This window comes from Rutidosis leptorrhynchoides, chromosome 5, assembly GCF_046630445.1.
Source record: "Rutidosis leptorrhynchoides isolate AG116_Rl617_1_P2 chromosome 5, CSIRO_AGI_Rlap_v1, whole genome shotgun sequence".
Classification (NCBI taxonomy): domain Eukaryota; kingdom Viridiplantae; phylum Streptophyta; class Magnoliopsida; order Asterales; family Asteraceae; genus Rutidosis; species Rutidosis leptorrhynchoides.
Genome location: NC_092337.1, coordinates 233,497,570 through 233,510,046, shown reverse-complemented (window position 1 = coordinate 233,510,046; position 12,477 = coordinate 233,497,570).

Here is a 12,477-nt window from a genome sequence, read left to right as displayed (position 1 = left end):
CGAAGTAGTAAAGCATCCGGTGCTTTGGATGGGGTTCGTTAGGCCCAATAGATCTATCTTTAGGATTCGCGTCAATTAGTAGATCGGTTTACTAATTCGTAGGTTACCAAGTAAAAAGGGCATATTCGGCTTCGATCATTCAACCATATAATGTAGTTTTGATTACTTGTGTCTATTTCGTAAAACATTTATAAAAGCGCATGTATTCTCAGTCCCAAAAATATATATTGCAAAAGCATTTAAAAAGGGAGCAAATGAAACTCACAATACTGTATTTTGTAGTAAAAATACATATGACGATATTGAATAACAGAACAATGCAGGGTTGGCCTCGAATTCACGAACCTATATCATTCATATATATATATATATATATATATATATATATATATATATATATATATATATATATATATATATATATATTAAAACATATAATCATAATTGAACAAATTTATTTATTATATCATTAACTTGTATATTTAATTTGTGTATAAATTTAAAATGGTTAATATTCATATAGTTATATTAATACATCCATATTTATTTACGTAATTGTTTAAATGTTATATTTAAAAATCAATAGTTTTGTTATTCATATGTATTTATGTAACTAATATTAATAGGTTTGATATGTATATAGTTATGTGACATTTTAATATAATTTTAGTATATGTAATAAGTACATTTTATTTACAAAATATTTCCTGCTTAAAAATGATAGTGTTGATATTAATGATTTACTAATAATAATAATAATAATAATAATAATAATAATAATAATAATAATAATAATAATAATAATAATAATAATAATAATAATAATAATAATAATAACTTTGTAAAAAAATGATAATATTAATAATAATAATAATATTGATATTGGTAATAATAATACTAATAGTTACAAAAGTATTACTAATACTAATATTAATGAAAATAATGATAACTTGTATTCATAATCATAATAAATGAAAATTTTATCATAATACTTATATTAGTGGTAATAATAGTATTAATAATTATAGTACTTGTAGTAATAACATTATTTAATAATGATAATCATAATCCTAAAAATGATAATAATACTAAACATAATAATAATTATATAAATAATACTTATACCAATACTTAATAATAATAATAATAATAATAATAATAATAATAATAATAATAATAATAATAATAATAATAATAATAATAATAATAATAATAATGATAATAACAATAATAACAATAACAATAATAATCATAATTAGTATTAATCAATAATAATAATAATAATAATAATAATAATAATAATAATAATAATAATAATAATAATAATAATAATAATAATAATTATAATAATAATAATAATAAAATAATAATAATAATAATAATAATAATAATAATAATAATAATAATAATAATAATAATAATATTAATAATAATAATAATAATAATAATAATAATAATAATAATAATAATAATAATAATAATAATAAATAAACCATTTATACCATTTTTCTGATTTAATAGTCATCTTTTTCTCCTCCTTCTTCTTAATAATTATATAAATAATACTTATACCATTTTTCTGATTTAATAGTCATCTTAAATTTATTTAAACCCTTTATATTTCTGTGTTCTTTTTCTCCTCCTTCTTCTTAATAGCTAACTTGATCAATTTCATCTTCACATATTAACATCACAATAGATTAGTTTTTAAGACTTTCAAATGTATCAGGAATAATTTAGATTAAGTGTTTGAATTTATTGAAAACAGAAAAAATAAATAAAAATTAACAGATATAAATAATCTATATTAATTTATCCCTCTCCTTCATTAAAAAAAATCGACCAAGATCAACTAAAGTTTTAACAGGTTTTAAAATTTAAAACATATCAGAAATTGAAACAGAAACGTTCCCTAATGAGTGATTGAATTAATTTAAAACAGCAAAAATAAAAAATAAAAATTAAACTGTAAAAAAAAACGATGAACAACTCCATAAGTGATTTTGAATTACAGAAGGTTTTAGCTTTAGATTTATACATGAACTAGGTTCTAATTGACTCCTAGTATCTATAGGACCCATCAATTTAACTTAAAACATGACAGCAAATTCGAATTCGACTTAAGAACATATATTAACTTTTTCAATTCGTAATTTTGACTCCAAAATTTGAGTCCGATACTAAAGATTAGAAGTTGAAACTTTTCAAAAAGTTTAACTGAAAGATTTAGAATAGAACTACATTAATACAATTTGAGTTTGATTGCAAAATCGTTTATTTTAAAAAAATGGAATAAAAATAGGGCAGTACCTGTTCTTCTTTTTATTTTTAATTTAATTCGATCCTTTTGAAATCTGTAAATAGTATTTGTAGTTGTTAATCGAAAATGTGTTTAACTGGTCTCTTAATACACTAGAATTTGTGAGTTTAATAATAATTCACGATCGACAGGAAATATATTCAGGTACAAAACAAATATTAAAAAAATAAAAGGAGATGGGGATTTCTAACAGATTTTAACTTCATTTGTGATTAACTTCGAATCTGAAACAGCTTTATAGACATGATCAAAATCTTATACAGTCTGATGGATACCCCTAACCAATTCGTACGATATCTATAGAGTTTATATAATTAATTTCAATATTATTAATTAATAATTATATTAATAATAATTATTATTATTATATTATTAGTAAAAATAAATAATAATGATATAAAAGTGATAATAATTATATTTATTAATAATAATAATAATGGATGGTATTATTTTCCAATAACCATAATAATGATATTAATAACATTTATAATAATAATAACAATAATCCTTAATGATAATAATATTTAATAATAATAATACTATTAATAATAATAATAATAATAATAATAATAATAATAATAATAATAATAATAATAATAATAATAATAATAGTAATAATAATGATAATAATAATAATATGAGTAATAATAATAATATAATGATTACAAAATAAAGATTTTAATAATAATTACAAATAATACTAATGATACTTTTAATAATATTAGTTATATTAATATTGATCATTATTAATGATAATAATACTACTAGTTATAATATAACAATTTATACATAACAAATTTATATATATATATACATATATATATATATATATATATATATATATATATATTAGAATTAATAATATTAATTATACTAACATTGATAGTAATAATAAAAGTGTTAATAACATTAATATAACAACTATATTTTCAACTTGCATTTATATTAATATTACATATTATTAATTATGTATAATTTATTAATTTATATAATATATAATAGTGAAATTTTTATATATATATTCTAATATACATATCATAATATTTATTTATAGAAATCATATATATATATATATATATATATATATATATATATATATATATATATATATATATATATATATATAGTTTTATTTTAACAATCTCTTTATTACTTTGTATATTATTTTACATTTTCAGTTCTAATGATTAAATTATATCTTATTATTTTAATTTATTATATATACTTTTGTTTATATATATTTATATACATATATACATATATATATATATATATATATATATATATATATATATATATATATATATATATATATATATATATATATATATATATATATATATATATATATATATATATATATATTTATCTACAATCAATTGTTCGTGAATCGTCGGAAATAGTCAAAGGTTCACTGAATCCATAAAATAGTTCAAAGGTCAAATGTATACATGAACAAAGTTTAAAGTTTTTGAGACTCAACATTACTGACTTTGCTTATCGTGTCGAATCAAATAAAGATTCAAGTTTAAATTTAGTCGGAAATCTCCGGGTCGTCACAGTACCTACCCGTTAAAGAAATTTCGTCCCGAAATTTGAGTGAGTGGGTCATGGCTAACAATAAAAATGTTTTCATGATGAATATGAGTTGATAATAGAGTTTTATCATTATTGAGTAACATAGATAAAACGATTTGATTATGTGAAGCGTACGAGTGAAGTTGTCACAAAAGATTGAAATAGGAAAAGTAAAGATTCGTCTTAACTTTTGACAGAGTCATGGTTGAATTAAAAAAAAATAAGGTTCGTCTTAACTTTTGACAGAGTCAGGGTTGAATTCAAAAAAATAAGGTTCATCTTAACTTTTGATGTTATCTTGGTTGAATTCCGGATTTCAAGGGATTTGAAGAAAATCTTCTAAATCTAAAAGGTTTGATTCCTCGACGAATAAGGAAATTAAGATATCTATAATTAAATGCGGTGATATGTCTCGATTATTCTGTCTGATATTTCCATTATAAATTAAACTTTTTCCATTCCATTGTTTTCACCATTCCTATACTTTCTTTCTTAGTTCATACATCCAAAAGATTGTGAAAATGCTTAATCCCGTTCTAATGCTTGATATTTTTCTAATTATCATTCCTGTCATTCTTCTTTCAATCTTCCATCAGAAAAATCTGTTTACTTCTACTATTACCTTGGGGTGATACTATTCTTTATCATACCATGTCTTTATATTACTATTCGTATTAATATCCACGGTTTGTAACCTCCGTGTTGTTTTTGGGCTTTCTATTTTCTCTTATATTTTGAAGCTCTTTGCCTTTTTATTATCTTCTCGACTCCTAGAAATGCGAGTAATGGTCCAGAATTCGTAATTATGGAACTTATAATGAACTTAATGTTCTAAACAAGAAAGAACGTAATAGCACGATTTGATTTGTCAAATTACCAGAATCACTGAGGATAGAACTATCAAGAATAAATTTCCTTGATATGTCCAGAAATTAAGCAGAAAGAAAGAGTTATGTAACATGGCACATGATGACGTTATGATCTGTGAATCATCACGTCCCAATAGAAACTCAGCATGACTTACTGTAATATAATCACGTTGATCAAGTGTTATTATATTATACTAACTCATGCATCAACTTCCAACACTACTTCAAAATCATTCATAATTCAAACTCGAATTTTAGAGAAATTTAGAAACTAAGGTAGTTTCCTTTATGATGTAATACGAAGAGATAAATAATTTCGGACGAGAATACTTATGAAAATATCTTCAGAAATATCGAAGATATTTATGATGATATTTCGGAATTTTTAAGTTCGATGGTTGATGAAGAAAGATTTTTCGCAAGATTTTAACATGAGTACGGAGCAAGATATACGTTAAAGGTTTCATTGGATCCAGAATTTCCTGGATTCTTTGAACATAGGGTATGGTCCTTGCATTTTTCCTTGGTCTCATTCGTGGTTAGCTCAATCTGTTTTCCAGTTCCCACTTTTCTGAGCTTTACCAACATACTATTTTATTATTAAACTTCCGATGATTAAGGTAGTTTACGGTTGTCTACGGTTTCTACTGCTTCATTCACCTTTCTCGATATTTAGAGTATTGTTTTATAGACTGAGTGCTTTCTAGAATTTCAGAATGAAAGATCATAATTATAAAAGATAAATGTTATACATATAACTGTTGATGTAGATATGCTGCGAGTTTTCAAAGTACTGATTGCTGATCCCGGTAATTGGTATGGCAGTTCTCGTTACAAGATGCGGATGAGTATATGATAGGGTTTCAATGAATAAATATAATGATTTATCAGAGAGATTTAAACCAAGAAGCAACGAGGTTGCTGGTACGTCTGCTGGTAACATGGTAGAATATGAAAGGTTCCCCGGTAACAATAAAAGAGCACGCATATATATCAAGGTTATAGTAAGGCTACTCCGACTGAAAAGTCGAAGTTGACTTGTTGGAGCTGTGACACATTTGGATAATTTGGAAAGAGGTTGCAAAGTTATATTTGGTAATAACAATACTAAGGTATTATAAGTTCATTTTAAACTTCTACTTAGCTTCCAAGTGTTTTTCACGTGCATGCCCATATGCATAAGTTCTTCCTTTCATAGGTATCGTGTGTTTGGATCATCCTCTCGATTGAGGTGTTTTCAAGAATGATGAAAGGTTTGAACGCAGATTGTAATCATCAAGATACAAATGAAGTTTTAAGATGAAATCAAGTGGCAAACTTGAAGAAATGTTTAGTTTCATATGTTATAATCAATATTTTAATTCATTTTAATTGTCCAATGTTATTAGTCCACAGTCGATAGTCCACAGTTAACAGTCCAATAATTCATATATAGTTTAATATATAATATTTGAATTAATTAATACGTATCGTGACCCGTGTACATGTCTCAGACTCGATCACAACTCAAATTATATATATTATTTGAGAATCAACCTCAACCCTATATAGCTAACTCTATCATTACTGCATATAGAGTGTCTATGGTTATTCCAAATAATATATATAAATGCGTCGATATGATATGTCAAAACCTTGTATACGTGTCCCGATATTTAAAGTAAGTAAAATAAATAACAGAAATTAAATGACGATAAATAAAATTGCGAGAATTAAAATTGCGATAAATAAAATGCGATAAATAAATTGCGATAAATAAATTGCGATACGGAATTAACAGTTAGCTAGGAACAGTTAGCGTGGATTCTTAACAAAAATTTTCTCATAGTTAATTTGTTTGTTTCAAACAAATTTTATTTTGTCCAATGTTTTCTTCATTATGCCACTTGTTGGATTCTGATAGATCAAAATCCAAATATGAAATTGAATGAAAATGGTTATTCTGCGGTGAACGGATACGTATATCGGTGGTTGTAAATAGGATAGTAAATGACTGTTGAATTAGATTTGAAAGAATATACAGTGTACTTATTAATGTGAAATATGAATATTCCTCGGGTATTACCTACCCGTTAAAATATTTTCACCATTAACAGTTTGTACAAAAGAATTTTTAATTACAATCTTTATGAAAATATACTTACATATATATTTTCTTCAGATTTAATCACGGATTTAATGAGTTAATATGATAATTAAACTCAATTGCTTTTCGGTTTGAGCTAGAATAAGTAATCTCTAAAACTTTTAGAAACCACATATTCTTCGCAGAATATTTCTTCAATGAAGTTATGAATCAATACTTCATCGTTGATTTCCTTTATTAGTACTTCTTGGTATCTATGGTGCGTACTATATTGATGCTCAAGGTACAGATTGTATAGTTGAGGTTTATAACCCGGTTGTTGTTGGTGGAGGTAATGATTATGTTGGTGTTGATGATATTGCTGAAGCTGGTACGTTTTGCACCATATTTTCAAGAAATCATTACTCATGTGCGAAGCTCGTTGACTTTTTTTTTCGATTACTCCGGGATGATTGGCGGTTCGAACGAGCGGATGAATAAGATTTAGAATTTTAGATAGGATATAATCGTGGCGAGATATTCAGGAAATGAGAGTGAAAATGGTGTTTCGGATTGGTTCGCCGGTGAATGCTTCAGATTCTTCGCCCAGAGGATAATATGGTGGATGAAAGGGATCGCTTCTTCTTGTCTCCAATGATTAAGTAGACTATGAACCCATCCCCAATTCATCCAGAATTGAAGACGACTAGTTGGTTGATCCATTTCGTTTATACTATTTTCGGAGCTTAGGTGAATATCCATGTTGGAATAGCTGTCAGAATAACTATCAGAATAGCTATCGGAATCTGAGGAACTCGAACTGGTTGAGGGATTCATCTCGTATGATCAGATGAAGAATTTTCGATAAGAAATAGATTATAGGATGTAGATTAGTACCCTGCAATACATAATTTACATATGCATATATAATACTAAAATCCCATAAGTTACTGAGGAATCTACGGAAGCTGTCAGGCAAAGGTAACAACAACAGATACGCTAAGATATGAATTTATCTATACACTGTCTATGCAATAGAGGCAGTAAGACGTGTCTAGACTTTAAGGATGATAAGAAAATAATTTTCGACACTAAATGATAAGCAAAACTTTTGACATGCAGACACGGTCGAAGTCCAGACTCACTAATGCATCCTAACGACTTATCAGTTAGACACACTAATGCAGACCTGGTTCGCTAAGACCACTGCTCTGATACCAACTGAAGCGACCCATCCTAATCCATTCGAACGAAGTCCATATCGATTATAAACGATTCACAATAGTTGGTTACATCGCGAGGTACTTGACCTCTATATGATACAATTTTACAAACATTGCATTCGTTTTTAAAAGACAAACTTTCATTACATTGAAAGTTGACGGCATGCATACCATTTGATAATATATCCAACTATAATTGACTTATTAATAATCTTGATGAACTCGACGACTCGAATGCAACGTCTTTTGAAATATTTCATGAATGACTCCAAGTAATATCTCTAAAATGAGCAAATGCACAGCGGAAAATTTCTTTCGTACCTGAGAATAAACATGCTTTAAAGTGTCAACCAAAAGGTTGGTGAGTTCATTAGTTTAACATAAATAATCATTTCCATCATTTTAATAGACCACAAGATTTTCATTTTTAGTTCTCATAAATATACATCCCATGCATAGAGACAAAAATATCATTCATATGGATTGAACACCTGGTAACCGACATTAACAAGATGCATATAAGAATATCCCCTATCATTCCGGGAAATCCTTCTGACATGATATAAACAACATTGAAGTACTAAAGCATCCGGTACTTTGGATGGAGTTCGTTAAGCCCAATAGATCTATCTTTAGGATTCGCGTCAATTAGTAGATCGGTTTACTAATTCTTAGGTTACCAAGCAAAAAGGGGCATATTCGGCTTCGATCATTTAACCATATAATGTAGTTTCGATTACTTGTGTCTATTTCATAAAACATTTATAAAAGCGCATGTATTCTCAGTCCCAAAAATATATATTACAAAAGCATTTAAAAAGGGAGCAAATGAAACTCACAATACTGTATTTTGTAGTAAAAATACAAATGACGATATTGAACAACAGAACAATACAGGGTTGGCCTCGGATTCACGAACCTATATCATTCATATATATATATATATATATATATATATATATATATATATATATATATATATATATATATATATATATATATATATATATATATATATTAAAACATATAATCGTAATTGAACAAATTTATTTATTATATCATTTATTTGTATATTTAATTTGTGTATAAATTTAAAATGGTTAATATTCATATAGTTATATTAATACATCAATATTTATTTACGTAATTGTTTAAATGTTATATTTAAAAATCGATAGTTTTGTTATTCGTATGTATTTATGTAACTAATATTAATAGGTTTGATATGTATTTAGTTATGTGATATTTTAATATAATTTTAGTATATGTAATAAGTACATTTTATGTACAAAATATTTATCTGCTTAAAAATGATAGTGTTAATATTAATGATTTACTAATAATAATAATAATAATAATAATAATAATAATAACTTTGTAAAAAAATGATAATATTAATAATAATAATAATATTGATATTGTTAATAATAATACTAATAGTTACAAAAGTATTACTAATGCTAATATTAATGAAAATAATGATAACTTGTATTCAAAATCATAATAAATGAAAATTTTATCATAATACTTATATTAGTGGTAATAATAGTATTAATAATTATAGTACTTGTAGTAATAACATTATTTAATAATGATAATCATAATCCTAAAAATGATAATAATACTAAACATAATAATAATTATATAAATAATACTTATACTAATACTTAATAATAATAATAATAATGATAATAACAATAATAACAATAACAATAATAATCATAATTAGTATTAATCAATAATAATAATAATAATAATAATAATAATAATAATAATAATAATTCTAATAATAATAATAATAATAATAATAATAATAATAATAATAATAATAATAATAATAATAATAATAATAAATAAAAATATGCTACCTTCCCAAAGAGCCTTTAAAAAGATAACCAACGCTGCCCGGGCTCGAACCCAAGACATCTAGCTAAATCGAAACACAAACAAACCATCCAGCCAAACCCATTTTTCTGATTTAATAGTCATCTTAAATTTATTTAAACCATTTATATTTCTGTGTTCTTTTTCTCCTTCATCTTCTTAATAGCTAACTCGATCAATTTCATCTTCACATATTAACATCATAATGGATTGATTTTTAAGACTTTCAAATGTATCAGGAATAATTTATATTGAGTGTTTGAATTTATTGAAAACAGAATAAATAAATAATAATTAACAGATATAAATAATCTGTATTAATTTATCCCTCCCCTTCATTAAAAAAAATCGACCAAGATCAACTAAAGTTTTAACAGGTTTTAAAATTTAAAACATATCAAAAATTGAAACGGAAACGTTCCCTAATGAGTGATTGAATTAATTTAAAACAGCAAAAAATAAAAAATAAAAATCAAACTGTAAAAAAAACGATGAACAACTCCATAAGTGATTTTGAATTACAGAAGGTTTTAGCTTTAGATTTCTAAATGAACTAGGTTCTAATTGACTCCTAGAATCTATAGGACCCATCAATTTAACTTAAAACATGATAGATAATTCAAATTCGACTTAAGAACATATGTTGACTTTTTGAATTCGTAATTTTGACTCCAAAATTTGAATCCGACACTAAAGATTAGAAGTTGAAACTTTTCAGAAAGTTTAACTGAAAGATTTAGAACAGAACTACATTAATACAATTTGAGTTTGATTACAAAATCGTTTATTTTGAAAAAATGGAATAAAAACAGGGCAGTAGCTGTTCTTCTTTTTATTTTTGATTTAATTCGATCCTTTTGAAGTCTGTAAAGAGTATTTGTAGTTGTTAATCGAAAATATGTTTAAATGGTCTCTTAATACACTAGAATTTGTAAGTTTAATAATAATTCATGATCGACAGGAAATATATTCAGGTACAAAACAAATATTAAAAAAATAAATAAAAGGAGATGGGGATTTCTAACAGATTTTAACTTCATTTGTGATTAACTTCAAATCTGAAACAGCTTTAGAGACAGGATCAAAATCTTATACAGTCTGATGGATACCCCTAACCAATTCGTAAGATATCTATATAGTTTATATAATTAATTTCAATATTATTAATTAATAATTATATTAATAATAATTATTATTATATTACTAGTAAAAATAAATAATAATGATATAAAAGTGATAATAATTATATTTAATAATAATAATAATAATGGATGGTATTATTTTCTAATAACCATAATAATAATGATATTAATAACATTTATAATAATAATAACAATAATCCTTAATGATAATAATATTTAATAATAATAATAATAATACTAATAATAATAATAATAATAATAATAATAATAATAATAATAATAATAATAATAATAATAATAATAATAATAATAATAATATGAGTAATAATAATATAATGATCACAAAATAAAGATTTTAATAATAATTACAAATAATACTAATAATACTTTTAATAATATTAGTTATATTAATATTGATCATTATTAATGATAATAATACTACCAGTTATAATATAACAATTTATACATAAAAAATTATATATATATATATATATATATATATATATATATATATATATATATATATATATATATATATATATATATATATATCACATTAGAATTAATAATATTAATTATACTAACATTGATAGTAATAATAAAAGTATTAATAACATTACTATAACAACTATATTTTCAACTTGCATTTATATTAATATTATATATTATTAATGATGTATAATTTATTAATTTATATAATATGTAATAGTGAAACTTTTTATATATATTCTAATATACATATCATAATATTTATTTATAGAAATCATATATATTTATATATATATATATATATATATATATATATATATATATATATATATATATATATATATATATATAGTTTTATTTTAACAATCTCTTTATTACTTTGTATATTATTTTACATGTTCAGTTCTAATGATTAAATTATATCTTATTATTTCAATTTATTATATATACTTTTGTTTATATATATTTATATACATATATACATATATACATTTATCTACAATCAATTGTTCGTGAATCGTCGGAAATAGTCAAAGATTCACTGAATCCATATAAATAGTTCAAAGATCAAATGTATACATGAACACAGTTTAAAGTTTTTAAGACTCAATATTACAGACTTTGCTTATCGTGTCGAATCGAATAAAGATTCAAGTTTAAATTTAGTCGGAAATCTCCGGGTCGTCACAGATCTAAGGCAATATCGTGATGCCCTTAAAACTGTTGAGGGTAGACAAATGATTGAAATAGCTAAATCCTTGAACATCACTGCCATTGACTATCTTTCGGGTCTACAAGTTGAATGGCAAAGAAGGGAGGATGCTGATGCTGAACTTGCTGAGAGGCTAAGGCTTCAGGAAGAAGAAGAAGAAGCTAATTTGACTGCTGATAGAAAGCAAGAGGCTGA